Raw genomic sequence first — 17,470 nt, forward strand, 5'->3', positions numbered from 1 at the left:
GAGCGCAGCCCCGGCCGGGCGCGCCCCGCGGGCTCCAGGCACACGCCCCTCACCTGGGCGAGGCAGGGCGCGCAGGCGCTCAGCGCCGGGGCCGCGGCCGGGAGCCTCAGCCCCGCGCCCGCCAGAGTTGGACAGTTCCGGGGCCGCGCCGGGCCGAGCTGTCGCCGGCGCCGCCGCCACCGCCCCGGCTGCAGCGGATAGCGGGAGAGCGTCTGCGCGGAGCTCCAGCGCAGCCCCGGCGGGACCGCCGCAGCCGCCGGAGCGCGAGCAACAGCTTCCCGGCCGGAGGAGCCACTGCCCCACGCGCCAGCGGCCCGCGCGCCGAGGTAAGCCCCGGGCGCCCAGCCCAGCCCGTTGCCCCTGGGACCCGCGCCGCCTTCCCGCCCCGGCCCGCGCGCCTCCTCTCGGCAAGCGGGCAGCGGGGCGCGCCGCCCGAGGGAATGGCCGGGAGCCTCCCCCCGCCCCCCCCAGCCCCCCCTAGAGTTTGCACTTTGTCCGGCGGTCCCACTTGTAGAGGAGGATGCCTAACCGCCGCTTGCCCGGGCTGTGGCGTGAGGCTCCTGTGAGCCCCTGGAGTTAGGAGGAAGGCGTGGAAGCCAAAGGAATCAAGGAGTCCCCAGCGTGGGCTCCAGGGCTCGGATTCCCAAGGACGGAGGGGAGGATGGAGAAGGGTAGAGGACAAGGAGAGTGCTCCTCTGTGGTTAGCCGCAGTGCCTCCCGTCACTTGGGCTTGGAAGTTTGGGGCTGGGCGTCTGTCTCTTCATTACAGGGAAATGGGTAGTTTGGGGAGATGTGGGAGGAAGACAGAAGTCCACACTTAGGGTTCTGAGAAAGTTCTGCAGCTGAAAGAAGGTGAAATGGGGGCGGTGAGGCAGAAAGAAGGTCCCCAAAGTTTGCACTTGCTGGGAGCCTGGGATGGGGGCGGGGGCGCTGGGTGAAGGTGTCAATGCAAGATGGGAGAACACTGTGGGACTGCGGAAGGGACAAGGAGAAGGGGAGGGGGAGGACCATCTGCTTCGCCACTGTTATTTGCGGGGGCCCGTGGGGAAGAAGGGAGAGCTGGCAGGACGATGCTTCCCCCAAATGTTTCCCCAGGCTCTGGAGGACAAACAGTTTTTATGGTGAACCTGGATGGGGGAGTGTTGTAGTCCTTCAAGGAAAATAAATTGCCATCAAGCCCCGGCCCCCATGAGTACAAAATAAACAGTTTTGGAATGCTTTCAAAAGTTCTTCGATTAGGAAACGTCATCTTCATTTTCATGTAGAGATGTGGTTTGCATTTCTCTTCGGGTTTGGTTTGCTCAGGATCATTACACCAAGGTACATGCAAACTTTGTTAAGATGTAGCAAAAGATGCTCAAATAGAAATAAAACATTTGTGTGATAGGGTCCAGCCTCAAGCTTGGAAACTGGCAGCTTCAGAACAATGCATAAGCTGTAGAAAATACATTTATCAAATTAAAAAGAAGGCTTTTCATAAAGTCAATAAGCTACATCTTAGACAAAGTTAAAGGTTTTGGCTTGAAAGAGCTCCCTTAAATATTTCAGGACCCTATTTCACCGGTTTTCATATCATACTCCTTTCATCTTATTTTGATGCATATGTGCATTGAGTATGTGCTGCCTCTTCTCTGTAATAGATAAATGCCCTTAGAATGCAAATACTGCATTGCAAGTTCTGTTGTTACTTAAAGCTTTTGAGGTGGAAAAAAATGTTTATTTAGTCAAACTGTCGGTTGTAGTTCAGATTCTGTATTCCCATAAATCAAATATTTGTGGATTTATAATTTACACTGCTACTCATTTCCAAAAATGATTTGAGGAAGCTTGGAATGAAAACCACAAATCAAATAGCTATTCTTGTAGATCTCCTTGACCTCTCATGGATGTGTTTGTAGTAAAATGCTTTTGAGAAGGTGAATTCTCCTAACAAAGGAAAAATTACTGCTCTCCCTGGAATCATCCTAGTGAGATAAATGTTTTGCAGCATAATTCCATTCCTTATGTACTTCATTTGCATTATATTATTTTATGTTACATAAGTAATGATGTCTTTATAGAAGTTTAACCGCTAAGCAGCACCTATATTAAAGAAAACAATGGTGATATTTAATAGCATTTTACCAAATATACAGATTCACTGAGCAAAAAGAGAACAGTGAACTTAATGTATCCTTCTTGAACGGAGGCAGAAAGGGAACCAAGGGAGGTGTCTCCTCTGCAGTCAGATGAGAGAAGGAACTGTCATTAGTACTTGTCACCTAAACATGGCCAACTAGTGAGACCTGTCAGCAGTTAGAAGATAACTTTACCAAGCGTTAACTATCATTAAGGATTATCAAGGTATATCAGGTGTTCTCAGCATTCCTTCTCTCAGGCTAGTGACCTGGCTCAGAGAGAAAAAAAAAAAAATCCTGCAAAACAAACATAACTCTGAAAGGTAAAATGTCTACTCAGCATAATGTTTGTGTGGAGCTCCCACCATGGAAGAGATAAGAATCTTCAATTGCTAGACCACCTCCCCTTACTTTAGATTTTTTCTTCCAGCTGAGTTTGAAGATATTGCATGATTTTTTATAGCAATTTATATTAAAAACTACGAGCAATTAGTTTACTTTTCACAGGAGTAATGGCTTCATTTGTGAAAATCTTTGCTCATAGAAGTAAAGAGCAGAATTGGCTTTCTGCTGTTCCTGGAAGATCCTATGTCTTCCAAGATCTAAAGAACAAGGAGTGTATTTGTCCCAATTTCCCACTGTGTTAAACTTCTGTGTTTTTATTGTGATTCCCCCCACCCACACTATTTCACTGTCTCTATTCTGCCATGTCCCCCAGTTCTGTCTCCTGTGTCTCAGTATCATCTTCTTATCCTACCTTTTCTTTTTCATTTTTTTTATTCGGCAGTTCTGATCCTCTTTGCTTTATAGATGATCTCCTTTTTGCTTTTTTGCATGTTACCTTTTATTCATGGTGTCCCTTTATTAGTGCTGGATTATTTTCCAAAAGTGTGATTCCTAAGTCTACTTTCCTTCCTAAATTTTGTATTGACAATTTGAATTAGCTGTAAGATGCCTCTATATTTCTCTCAAGTGCCTTAAACTAACAGGTCTAAACTCTAATCAACATCTTTCTTGTTACAGGAAAAGAAGTGACTGCCAATTTCTGTATTCCCCCAGTCACCCAGGACCTTCCCGATATCTTTGCTTTCCAAATATAATTTCACAGATAAGTTCTAAGGACTCCATCTCCATATGATGTCTCATAATGCCTTCTTCTCCACCTTTTTATTCCCACAGGGACTGTCTTTGTTCACTCTTCTCCCTTTCTAGAGACTACACTAATGTCTTCCTGACTAGTTTCCCATATCCAGTCTCTCTCATTTCCAACCCATTTTACACTTGGTTTGCAGAATAAGCTTCTTAAAGCAGAGCCAAGCTCAGACACTGGCTAATGAACTTTTCCCCAGTGGCCTCCCAAATACCATATGAACCTCATCTCTGACATTTTATAGACCCTTTGCAGTCCAGGCCAAAAGTAGCTCCACATTTTTACTTTGATCTCATAGATTCACTCTCTCATTCATTCATTCGTTCATTCGTTCATTCACCATTTTATGGGTATCTGAGTGTCTGCCACATGCCAGGCACAGCCGTAGGTAGTACTTTTGGAAATACCTCTTGTATTAGCTCAATGATATGCTTTACGTGTTAATTTTCAAAGATGGAATCCACTGTTAAAATATAATCTTATGTGGTTGAAATGGGGCCCCAGCAATCCCATTGACCTCCCATCCCTACCCTTAGTAGGGTCTGAGGCATCGTCAGAGTCGTGAGTCTCCCTGAAACTATTGGAAACACTGCTCTAGGCAGAAGGCAGTGTTCCCTCAACACACAGCTGGCTTCTGAGTTCTCTGTCTTGGCTTAGGCTGTTCCCTCTGCCTGGAATAGGCCCTCCCAGTTCCCCATTACCATTTCCAGCTGTCAGAAAGTCCATGGAGTTGCTCTGCACGTCTCTGAACTCCAGTTTCTGCTCCTCCAAACCCTGTAACATTTTGCTTGGCCTCTTCTTGGAGCACAAGTCATTGTATTCCTCCTTTATTTGTGCTTTCTGCATTGTCCCCTAAGGGCACCACACCAACTTTGCCTAACCTCAGGCCTTCCTTTCCTGAAATACCCAGCGGGGGGGAGGGGGGGGGTTGGGGGCTGGCTTATTGTGGGACATCAACAAGTAATTTAATTAGACTGAATTCTACCTAGTTCTCTAGTCCCAACTTCTGCCTGTAATAGCTCCTTGTTTTAACAACCCAGTGCGGCTCTTACTGTAGAACCAGGGCTCTCAAATTTGAATATGCATCTAAATCACGAGGAGATCTTATTAAAGTGCAGATTCTGGTTTAGCAGGTCTGACTTGGGGCCAGAGGTACTGCATTTCTAAGGGATTCCCAGCCGATGTTGAAATAGCTGATCCTTGAACTTGAGTAAGGTAGTAGATAAATTCACAGTTTGGGGAGTTTCCAGCAGCTCCTGCCTCTCTGTCTGGTGATTTTCCTACAGTTAGTGCTTGCTTCCATGTTACTTTCTATGCTGAAAGTATTTGAGGCCTTGACATGCTTCCCAAGCCTGAGTGGAAGCTGTGGTGATGTCTTTGGAGTTTTTCTTCATTTTGCTGAGATAGTGTTGCAGCGGCTAGTTCTCCCTAATGTATTTTTCTCTGGCCAATGATATTTCTTTGTTATATATTCCTTCTTATTTTCTCATTATATTCAGATTGTGGTTGTTCTCCTTTCTCACTCTGCTATGATTCTTTTTCTTTCCTATGCTCTGTCTGGTTCTTAAAATTCTCTTCAGATGCCTTGGCTGACTCCCTGCCCCAACTGTTTTCCTATTGCTTCCAATTTTTTTTTTTTTTTTTTCTGCGAAAGGAGCCCTGATAGAGGGTGCAGGAGGCTCCAGTTCTTATTCTGCCTTGACTGTGAGCATGAGATGTTGGACAAAACTGTTTCTTTCTGGTATCTTCACTTGCCGATAGAGGTCTACGTCAGCACTAGGATGCATGTGAGATCTTCACATGGGGCAGAGGAGCTGGTTGGGGGAGGAAACAAGGATCATCTGATGATTCTGGTGTTGGTGTGTGCCCTCATCTAATGTATCTGTTCTAGATAAACAATTTGAACTTTTGTTTTTGTGCTACTGGGAGGAAGACTCATGTATCTTATGGAAAAAAAAACTTATACCTTGGCATTCGCAAATCCAGTAGTTAACCCTGGATTAACACTAAAATCAATTCTGGAGCTTAAAAAGTAGTGATGTTTTTAACTCATCTCAAGGGAATGATTTAATTTATCAGTATTTTTTTAAATCTCCCCAAGTTATTCTAATTCCCAGCATGGGTAGAGAGCTACAGTATCTGATCTGTAAAGGTGGTATGGAGTGATGATTAAGAACTCAGCATTGTGCTTAGCCAAACCCAGACTTTGCTACTCACCAGTTTTGAGAGCTTGGGAAGGTTACTTCACTTCTTTGGTCTTCAATTTCTTCATCTGTGAAATGGGTTGACTTGGTTATTGTGAGGATACATGGGGCCTTCGGTGGAATCCTGTGCATATTGTGGTTGTTGAAGAAACAGTAGTGGTTGTTTGTCCTGATAATCATACCATTACAATATGTATCCACTGAATTACTTATGGGTCATTTCGTCTCAGATATAACATTCTTCTCACCCCTGTTTAGTTTCAAGATATTCAGCATAGTATAATCACTTTGAGAAGTAATTTATGAGCACTTTTTTCAGAAGTCAGTGAAAGAAAACAGAAGGGGGCATATATATTAATAAAAACCAATCACCCTTTTATTTGTGATCCATTTGGTGCCACATCAACTCTATGATTTCATAAATAGCAGAGAAATATTAAAACACATATAAACAGATACAAAAAGATGACCAGGCTTTCATACCTACTTCATGAAAAATGACTTTGTTCTTTAATAAAGACATTTCTATAATCAACAAATAGAAAGGGTTGAAATTCATGGGTCTAAGAGAGCATTTTGTTTTGGAAATAAATATAAATGTGTTAAGCATTTACATTTCTGAGTTTATAATGGGAAATTGAACTTAAAAATTAAAAAGCACACACAGAGAGATACCCTGTTCTGTGCAGGCTAAAGCTAATAAACTTTTTCTCCTCTTTTTGGCTGAGATTCTAGAATAGCCATTAAGCTATAATGCTATCATATTGGCAAAGCAAAGATTGGATAAATGGATATAACCAATGTTAACTAAGGGCCTACATCCCTTGTTTTTCTGTATACATCTGGAAACAAGTGAAAGGATATTCAGTAATTACAGTGGGCCTGGCTTAGGTATCTAGTCGTCAGTAATCAGGGGTTGTGATGCTGATGGCCTTTGAATGTAAAAGAACAGCAGATGGCCACTGTTACTCACCATTTTCTCTTAGGATAAAATATTTCATTTCTGCTTTATTTACTTTTTGATCACGAAAAGGATTTTTCATTTAAACTGATTAAACCTTTCTAAAGTTTATTTTCCATATTGTGATGTGTACTTTTTAAAATAACACAATTAAGAAGATATTATGACATATGAAAAAGAACTTTTGAGCTACACTAAGAAAAGGTTCATTGTGAGAAATGTTTAGCTACTTCTTTTTTTCAATCTTTGCTTTAATATGCTTGTGTTAAAATTGTGTAAAATTCTACAGAGAGCTGTGATTTTTAATGTGTATTGGTTAAAGTGGTCAGTCTGATGGTTAGTCTATTATGTACGGTTTTCAGAGTCTAAAGGCCTGGACTCTTGATCAACTTCTACTAGTTGCAAATCAAGATTCAGATTCTAATTACTCTCAGGCTTAGTAGATTGCTATTTCTGTAAAATATTAGTTAAGGATATAAAAATGACTACTATACATTCCTTAGGGTTAAAAGGGATCCTTGTGCAATATGCTCATTGATAAACTGGTAAAATAAGACCAGAGAATCTAGAGTATTTAAAATTTGAGCCTAAGGAAATTAGGCATTACAAGGAAGGATAGAAAAGCTCTACTGGTACTAACACTAAAATTTAAATTATATAAACCTTTTGATGTCTTTAGAGTTGATACCTTAGAGGTGAGAAAACCATACCTTACAGATTTAGGAAGAGAGGTATTACAATATATTTTACCTAAAATGTATTTTACTTAAAACATATATTTTACCTAAAATACAATACTGAGAGTAAGAACACAAAGCACAAAATACCATACTTTTGTATATAAAAAACACACTTGTATGTAAATACCGGCATTTTTATTTTACATATATGAATATTTTTATTTTAATGAATTGGTCATTGCACAGGGTCTTACATAACATCTAGAAAGGCTGCTGGTTAAATGTATCCATTACCAGCATATGTTACACAATTGAAGATGGAAAGTAGTATATAGTCTAACGGTTGAATTCAGGCTCTGGAGTCAGAGGTTGTGGATGCAAATTTTAACTCTTCCCCTTATTAGCTATGTGAGTTTAACCAAGTCACTCAACTTCTCTGTGCCTTAGTTTCCTCAGTTTAAGAGACAATGAGAAGTTTTCATGGGATTGTTGTCAGAAAAAATGAGCACACGTAATATACTTAGCAAAGTTCTTAGGATTTAGCCAAGTCCAGTACCCATAAAGGTAGCCATTAGTATGCATAATACAGTTAAATAATTAATATCAAATACCTCACAGATACACTGACATCTTTGCCAAGAGAATTGTGCAACTCTAAGTTTTGTGCCTTCAGTTTGAAACTTACTTTGTATTTTTCAAATATATGTTACTTTCTTCTCTACCTTTCCTTGTTTACTTTAGGAGAACAATGAAATGAAATAATAGAGGTGTGGAACTGTAAGCACTACAAGGACTCTAGAAAATTTATAATCATGTGAAGCACAGGCAGATTTTTAATAACAAAATATATAACTCAGGCTGTAGGATTTTTGAAAAGACCAAGTAGTTTAAGATATAGCTTCTGTGAATGTGCTTCGTGAACCTGGGACTCATGTCTAAGCCCGGAAAGTTTGGCAAGTGATCCAAATCAGAGAGTGATCCAGATAGAGGAGCCAGCTCATGTAACCAGGATCTGTGGCCAGGGTGGACTCATTCAAGGACAGACTCTTCTCAGGTATCTGATTATGGTTGAATAGTCACCTGGATCCTCCTGGGTTCACAGGCATTTATTTTAATACCTGCCTTGGATTGTCTAAGTTGGAATTTAGACAACAAAATAATTAGCAATAAAGCCCCAAAACAAAACATAATTGGTAAACTATATTCAGGATTACCAAAGAAAGAGTTTAAGTCCATATGTACCTAATTACTACGTCTATGGTTCTTAATGGTCAGTCTCATATCCGTGGGAATAAGACTCAGAATGTGGAAGGTAAAATCTTCATCTTGTTCCGCTTTTGCATAGCCTTCCTCTTGTGTCTCATGCTTGTGGCCCTAGGCTGATCCTAAAAATGTCTCTAGTACAGTGATTCTTGGACTTTAGTATATAAAAGAATCCCCAGAGAGCTTGCAAAAAAGTGCAGATTTCTGGAATTCACCCTCAAAGTTTCTGACTCACCAGGTCTTGAGGTAGGACTCAGTAATCTGAATATTTTATCAAAATATTTTGTAAGTATCCCAGTTGATTCACAGACCACACTTAGAAATTAGTACTAGTTCCCTAGATTAACACTAGTTCTCAACTCAGGATGCATATCAGAATTACTGTGGTTCTTAGTAAAAGTCCAGTTAAATAGGCCAAGCTCAGTTCCTCGATGATGTATTAACCACAGGACACTGTTTCCTTAAGCTGCTCTGAGTCACTCATGTGGAGCCTGTCATGTGCAAATTCTAGAGAACAAGGCTGTATTCTATCATTGACTACCCAGTGGCCTTCAGCCACAGGTTTTCATATACCATGGTTCTCCATAGCAATGTGGACCACTGACCACCTGCCTCAGTGTCCCTGTGAGCTCACGTGTGATATTCAGATTCCAGGGCCCAAACCTAACTGTACAAAAAGAAAAAAAAAAAAAAAGAAAAAGAAAAAAGAAAGAAAGAAAGAAAGAAAGAAAGAAAGAAAGAAAGAAAGAAAGAAAGAGAAGAAAGAAAGAAAAAAGAAAAAGATGGTGGGATGTGAGGTCTTGGAGCCAGGATTTTCCCTGGTTCCCCAGATGATGGTTATGCCTTGAAGTTCTCTATTCAGTGTCCTATAGAGCTAGCCTCTGCCTACATGGCTCACAGCTTCAGACAACCCCAAGTGCTTGTGGTGACCACACCAACTGCAGTGACCATAAGGCCAGTACAGAGACCACCATGACTACTGAATGTCAGCAGTGTTTCTTCCCTCTCACATCTCCAGGCATCTCCCATCTCTACATCCTGCGAACAGCCATTTCTCCTGTCCTTGTGGTTTTATAATGGGAAATACAGGCTCCTGTCTCTCTGGTCTCTTCCTGTCTTCTCTTTTCCACAGCTGCCAAGTAGAGACCCAAGTGACTGTGCCAAATGTACAGATGTGATGGCACACATTCAAACTGCTGCTGCCCTGGCAGTGAGACCCCTTTAAGCCTTTTTAAATCCTTGAAGTCTTTCTTGCCTCCCTGTGTATAGCTTACATAAGCAGGGTTTAAATTTGTCGAGAATTTCACAGGTTTTCAGATCTGTTGTCTTCCTCTTAAAGTGCTTTGGAAAAAGGAACAGTGTAATGTGCTCTTGGCTGGCATGGAGGAAAGGCAACCTGATCTTTAGAAATATTTGAATTCTTGAAACCATATTTCTCAATTATCAAGAACTATAGCAAGAAAAATTACTGTGTATGTATAACAGGTCTGTCTTCAGGGCATGAACTTCAGTAGACCCATTTAAAAATATAAATTAGAAAATGTTCTAGTGTTGCTATATGAAATAACAAACAAAAGTGACATTGAAAATGATTCAATATTATATTACGAACAACTCTGTCATTGATTATTTTAAAATCTGAGCAACAGTTTTCTGTCTTATTAAATACTCCTTTATCTATAAAACTTCAGAGATTGATTGAGGGTGAGGTGTTATAAAAGTCAATAGTTTAACATTTCCTCATTGCAAGGTCATGTTTTGATGGAACCTTATGTGTAGCCTGATTCAGTCCTCCTAGATGTCAACCTCTTTCTTCAACAGTAAGGAAGGTTTACTGGTAACTAAAGGGAGCAGGGCTTGGTAAAGTTGGGTGATTGGCAAAAAGGTATACCTACCTGGAAAATGATACCACCCATCAAATTAAATGAGAGAGGGAATTAATGCTTATAGGAGATAGGAAAGTCAGGCTTTATGGATCTTCTCAAGAGATAATTACTGGTGACATGGTAAGTTTCTTTTTCTAACATTAGGAAAAACATTTGAAAGATGAGATCAGAACCATTCCTCAGGGCTAATAATGATGTGTGTTGGATGGGATGGGTTTTTAGTAGTATCTGGGACCTGTGCTTACTTAGGGAGATTGTACTACTCCAGAGACCTCTTGAACCAACCCACTTCCTTGTGGCTGTCAAGCTCTGTTATGACTGTAAGAAAGTGTGCACTGAGAGCATGATTTCAGCACTGGTTGAAGCCACTCTAAGCAGCCTAGCATGAAGAAAGACAAAGCAGAATTTTTGTAAGTCTCTCCACCCTCGTGCTGACATTTCTTAACCTTCTTTAATGACAGGACAAGGCACATGCCTCACCTTTGGGTGCAAGATAAAAGGGCTTTGAACTGACATGGAAGCTGCCTACAAACACCTGAAGGGTGACATGTGGACAAAGAAGTAAATTCATTCCTCAAGTTCAAGCAGGTGCAGTTAGATTCAGTGGGTGGAATTGTAGGGAGGCAGATTTCAGTTCAATATGAGAGGGAACTTTCTAATTATACATATACTGTTGAGTAGTGCCCTGAAAGTTTCGTACTTGCTCCAGGAGAAAGTGGGTGACAGATGAGAGGATCAGCCACCAGAACAAACATACAAGGCATTCCAAGATTGAGTGGAAGCTCAGCTTGGCCTATCACTATAATCTATCCCCTTTTTGGCATTATTGATAAAATAATTTGAGGAGTGACTATAGGCAGGGGAGGGGGACATATAAGAAAAGAGGTATGTGAAGAGGTAGGTACTTCTAGACTCCTTAAAAGATGAAAGAATAATTACCTCACCTTTCCCCCCCCTGCTTTTTAAGGACATTACACTTAGTGAGCACCTATAATGTGCCAGAGCATCATGTCATTTAACAGCCAAAAGGCACAACTCCCAATGTGTCCTCTCTTAGCCAGAGTCCTGCAGATGCTTTCCTGTATCTTCAGTGACTCACAAAAACTGTCCTATACACTCATCCTCCCCAAGCTAAACTCCTTGATAATCTTGTCATATCACTTCTTCTGTTTTCTTTGTGGTGTTTGTGATATTAGATTATAATGATCAGGTTTGTATTGATTGTATTGATTTTTATTACTTGGCTGTAAGCTCTTTGAGAACAGACCCCTTTGACTGGTTCATCTAGTTAGTGTCTTTTCAAGCACCCGGCAAATAGTAAAAGCTCATGTTTGTTAAATGAATATTTGATTACTCCTTCCATTATACCTCTTCCTCAGAAGAAATACCTAGGATGACTTTTGTCCTCAAGGTAAGGAAATAAAAGGAAAAATACCAGAATATTCTTTCTCCTCCTGACCCTGCCTTTCCATTCCTAAACACATCCTAATCACCTCTTCCATTCATTCTATTTTAGGGGAAGAGGAAAAGCTAGTGAAAGAGAATGAAGTAAGAAAAAAAAATCCCCAAAATTAAAAAAGGGAAAACCACCTCTTGTGCAACCCAACCAGAGTTGTTACCTTTGGCAGCATTACTGGTAGGATGAGGAGGAAATCCTGCTCCTGCTATTAACTAGCCTTTGTGAACCCAAACTAGTTCTGTGACCACCTCATTGTTTCTTCCCAGTAAAATGAGAAGTTTGTCAACACCATTTTCAGGGATTCATTCAGGTCTGAAATACTGCAGTTCCTAACATCTTTTCCTCTCCAAGGTTTCTTGAAGTCCTTTGCCACTGCCTAGTGTTCTCCTGGGTGACCAAGAATCTAGAACGGTGATGAGAAGGAGTGTCAGGAGGTGACATTGGTATGAAACAGTGTTCTTTTTGATTGGACACACTGGCTCGAGTCCCTGCTCTATGGCCTTGGGAATATTGTAAACTTCTCTAAGGTCAAGATTCCTCTCCTGTAAAATGGCCAGGACATTCCATACCTCTAGCACTACAAGCACTCAATGAGATAACGTGTATGAAATGCTAATCCTGCCCTAGAAACATAATGAGCACTTCGAAAATGATAATGGTTATTATTTGGAAATAGTCCCCTGTCTCTCTTTTTTCCCCCTCTTTTCTCCAACCCCTGAAAGACACCCACACACAAGTCCTGAAGAAGTTTTCTTGGCATAGTTATATTGTGCTCTTGCACATCATTTCTCCTCCATCGAGAATTAGGACAGGATAGTCAAGGTCTTTTCCTGCCAAGGCATTCTGCTCTCACACGCACAATGGCCAAAAGAGCAACCCATTTCACAGTGACTGGGAATATATTTATTTTAACATTTACCTAGAAGACATGAATATTACTGAGGAGACACTGGAAGTGGGTGCGGGGTCGTCTGTCTTAATATCATATAATGTATCACACCTAGCCAAGATTCTTTTATTTGCGAAAGCTTTGACTGAACAACAGTGACACAGCAGCTCCTCAATCTGACAGTAAATAGACACCTTATAAAAATTTATGAAGTTCGGGTTGTAAAGAACAAACTGCACATACCGAGTAGTAACATTTCTTATTAAAATAATTTCATCTTTAAGCCCGTGGTCTCCATATCACCTATAATAGAAGCCCATGCTCTGGATAGATACCTCAACAGCCTGTAAACTTTTATATGGGCTTTTGAAAAGGGATGATAGTTTTACGAGATACGATTTTCTCATCTCACCAAATTAGATTATTTGAGAGTGTCCCTGGATGTAAAATTTCAATCCTGAGTAAATCTGTACCTCTGAGACTCTGTGCAGCCTGCTAGCTAGTGGAAATGGAGCATAATAAATCTGCCCTGAGCCCATTTCTCTCCACACAACTCCATAATTCATTCTTTGCTTGGTACCCATGACCACTTTTTCGCGGCTAATCAGTCTGCATCCCAGGCTGGTTCCTTTCATGTGCAGTGCCGCCTTCCAGGTCCAGATCTCGCCGCTCGTCATGCCCTTTTGCTCACAGGCTTCTTTCTGGAGCTTGTGTGGTATCATGGACCCTCCATCCAAGCTGTTCCTCATCATATGGCAAGCGGTTACTCTAGTTCTAGGGTGGCCTAGTTGTTGCAGTATACTTTTAAAAAGATGCTCTGTTTAAAATGGATTAAAATAGGTAACAGCATCTCTGAGGATCTGTAAACCCAGTAGGTATTTCAGTTATTCTTTCCTGAATCTCCTCTGCGAGGACAAAGGGGGAATGACCTGCTACAGAAGCTACATGTTTCTTTTTTCCCTGCTTCATTTATGAGGACTACTTCTTTTTTTGTTCCTACCATTTTTTCCTCTTCATCTGGTATAACATTGCTTTGGTCTGATGGCACCACTACCATCAACTGCCACAAAACCAAGAGTGGCTGCGGATGACTTTCAAGGAACTTGAGAAGAAAGAGTTTAGGAAAATGGCCTCCACTGTGGAGCAAAGGCAGACTGAACTGGGAACTAAACACATTGTTTTTGGTCCTATTTCTACCCTTAATTATTTTTGTGGTATTGCACACAGAGTCACCAGCTCTCACTTCTGTCATGTGTAAGGCAAGCAGGTAGCAATAGGTAAATTTTCGTTGAGAAAGTTATATAAACTATAAATTATCTCCTGTTCCTCCCTACAGTTTCATTCAATAACTTAGTGTCTTGAGACGGTTTTAATGGAACGCAGGACTTTGGAATATTTTTCCAGAGGATTGTGCTGTTGTGCAGGGTATAGTCCAGGGGGCCACTCAGAAATAACTTTGTGCAGAAGGCCAGGTAATCAGCAGTGGCCTTGCCAGAGGGCAGGCACCTAGACCAGCAGTTTGAAGCAGAAGCAACAGCATCCAGTTTTTTGGTTTCAGGAGAAGAGTTATCTTTATGTCCTTCAATGATTTTAAACGTCTGTTAATTAAGCAGCTCTTTACACTTTTTTCATAATGCATGCACCTAATTTCATTTATCCATTTTTCTCTTCAACTCTCTGAATTTGCTAAGAGCCTCTATTTCTTCTCTGGTAGTATAGGAAAGGAAATGGAAGCACTGAGAAGCTGGCTAACATGCCCAGAGTGGCACAGTTCAGTGGCAGAGAAGGACTGAGCTCTCACCAAGGAGAGCGGACTCCTTAGTTGCTTAGTGTTCGTCCATGGACAGGCAGCATTGATGTCACTTGGAAGCTTGTTTAAAAATGCAGAATGTTAGGCTCCACCTCAGGGCTACGGAATCCAAATCTCCATTATAAACCTGTCCGTGTTTAGCACATTGAAGTCTGAGGACAGTAATTGGGTGGAGCCTCCTGCTTCCACCGAAAGTTCCTCTCTGCCCCCTGCTTCCAACACAGGGTCAAGCCCTCTGGGTTCACTGAGAGACCACTCTATAAAGGAAAACTATTCCCAAGGTGCCTTGGGGCAGCTTCCTAGATTTTATGTGTGAAATAAAACAGAGTTTTTCCTCCCAAGCATTTTGAGGGGTTATATAGAATCACACAAATAGGTAAACAGGCTATGGAATGTGTGTCTCATTTAAAGGCTTTAACAGGTTAGCTCCTGAGCAAACTCCTTCCTAATAGCACTACCTCATATCAGCAAATTCTCACTTAAAAATATGTAATGTAACAGGACAAGTGGGAAACATATCTCATTAGATGTCTGAGTGATTAGGATCACTTAAATTAAATCTGTACTTCTGGTTCTGAAATAACTTCAAGATCCTAAGGCTGTTGGATCCAACTAAGTTCCACATTTTGAAAACAGACATGCTAGGTTCTTTACAAGAATATGGTTTTAAAATGTAAGCATAAAAGTAACCAAATAACACCAAATTTGGGATATAATCCGGCACTGATTACTGTTTTGATAGTCAGCAAGTCATTAACTCCTCCAAGGTGACTTTCAACAACTAAAAGTCACTACCACGTGCAAATATGTCAGTGGGGAGAATATTGTCTAAGAGAATCTTTGAAATGTTCCCTTTGTCTTTCATCATCGTGCAAAAGAACCAGTTGGCTTTGAAAAAGTCCTGCCAGCCACACAACATGACAACTTTTGACAGTGCCAACAGAGTTGAATAGGACAGAGACGTGTGACTCATTTTGTTCCAAGATATCCAAGACCACCATAAACATACTTTGAATTCTAGGGCACCTGATACCACATTGTAAATATGGAACCATAAATCATTTAGTTCTTGCATTCCTTAGGATGTACTGGGGATCCCCCAAATAGGGAAACTCTTGCCAAATTCCTAGTGTGGCCCATCTGAAACGGTCATTTGTGCACATGGTGCTTTGCACATGCAAGCCCAGAAAATAGAACAAGAGCTGCAAATCTTCACAAATATGATGTGAAAAATGCGCATGTGATCCATACAGTTCTTTTATACGAGAGGCAGATGTGACATGCCCTTTGTATGATGAGTTTATCTTTGATTCCTGTCCCCATCATTTTAGTGACACTTGCTTTTACCTTTATAGGCAGAATGACATTTTTGTTCTGGCTGAAGTACCCTGGGTCGACTGCCTTCAATAACTGCAGCCCATCTATTGCTGAGATTTTACCTCTCTTGAGGGTGGCATTATATTCTGCCTCATTATACAGAACTCGTTCTTTTATTTATTTATTTTTATCTCTTACTTGTCTTATATTCTATTGCCTTCTTCCATTCATTGCATTGTACCCAATCAGATCATTGACTCACCAAAGAATTGAACTGGGATAAGGCTACATATTTGAGAAAATGTATGGCATAAGTTGCTACCAGGACATACCATCTGTATAGAGAAAAATATTCTATAATAGACATCCTAGACTCTTTTTCTGAGACTCTTAAAACATTACCATCTTTAGGGGAGTTAGAGTAATTTCTGGGTTGAGAAAATCATTTGGATCTGAGATAATCAATTTTGTGTTGTGTTGGAGTAGTGAGCCATATGCTCTTGATGTTTGAAGTAAGGATTTCCCTGGTATATGGATATTGTACATGTCACCAAGACAAGGTTACAAAGAAAGGCAATGGAAAAAGTAAGTCCTCAGTATGGTTCCTCAAGTTGAGTAGTTTATCATATGTTAGAGAGTTGTGATTTTACTGAATGTTATTTGTATTTGGAATACCCTTTGTTATTAGATTTTTACTTATGTTCTGAGAGTGATACAGTTTGAGATAAATAGTGTTACTTTTTTTTTAAGGCCACAACTAAACATCCTGTACATTTTTACATTACTGGAGAGTCATACTGATTCTTTGTCTACCCTTCTTCTACCTCTTTGCCCTAATGATAAACTAAATGGTTTGATCTTTTTATTCAAAGCATTCCTTTAATTGAACAATTATATTTTCACCTTGGCTTCCTTCTTTCCTTTCCTTCCTTCCTTCCTATTCTTTAATTTCAAATTTTGTTTCATAGAAAGAACAACAATAACAATAGCAACCAGAGGCCACAGGCAACCTTACTGTGTGTTGTAGTGTTTTAAGCACTTAACATGTATTATATCCTTTAATAACAAGATAGACATTATCATCATCCCCATTTTACACATAATGAAACTGATGCTTAAGAAGTTGAGGAACGTTTTTAAGTAATAAGACTAGTAACAGACAGAACATGATCTTGAACCCAGTTGTCACTGACTCTAGAACTCACCTTCATCACAAAAACCATACTGCGAGAGTAGAAAGGAAATTTAAACATCATCTAGTTCAAACAATTAACTTGACTAGGTCAAGAGAGGTTAAATGCCTTACCCTAGGATACACAACTAGCAAATGAAAGAGCCCATTTCATTTGGTTCTATTTTTATGGAAGTTATATGGGAATGTTTTATTCACTCTAAGTGGCTAGCTTGGATTGGCTATCGTCTCTGGATCAATCTGCTGTAACAGGGAGTGTGAGCACACTGCACAGAATTGTTCAGAATGGCTGCTACCTCCCTTGACCCTCTTGCTGCAGGTTAAGAGGAATCTTCATGGCTGGGCAAGGAACAGCTGCAAAAGCTGTTCACTGTATGGGGTTGTTATCTCCCAGGCTGGAAGCTCAGTTCTAGCCAGACTCTCACAGAGCCAGGAAGCAAAGTTCCTGTTAAGGAATTTTCCATGTTATTAGGATTCCTCCTCCCCTCAAAGAAGACCAAATCCAGGGTGAAATCAGTCTGCCTTCGTTGTTCTTTGCTCAG

General features: G+C 40.8%; 1 protein-coding gene across 3 annotated transcripts in view; it reads left to right on the plus strand.

Moving 5' to 3' along the window:
* Positions 1-212: 212 nt before the first annotated feature.
* ZNF385B (zinc finger protein 385B) overlaps positions 213-17,470 on the plus strand; it is a 405,481-nt gene continuing 388,223 nt past the window's right edge. For all 3 annotated transcript variants that reach the window (XM_058712603.1, XM_058712524.1, XM_058712533.1), the window contains exon 1: positions 213-326. The gene's annotated coding sequence lies outside the window, so the exon portion shown is untranslated. The remainder of the gene's footprint in view (positions 327-17,470) is intronic.

The sequence above is a fragment of the Neofelis nebulosa genome, chromosome 2 (genome assembly GCF_028018385.1).
Source record: "Neofelis nebulosa isolate mNeoNeb1 chromosome 2, mNeoNeb1.pri, whole genome shotgun sequence".
NCBI lineage: Eukaryota > Metazoa > Chordata > Mammalia > Carnivora > Felidae > Neofelis > Neofelis nebulosa.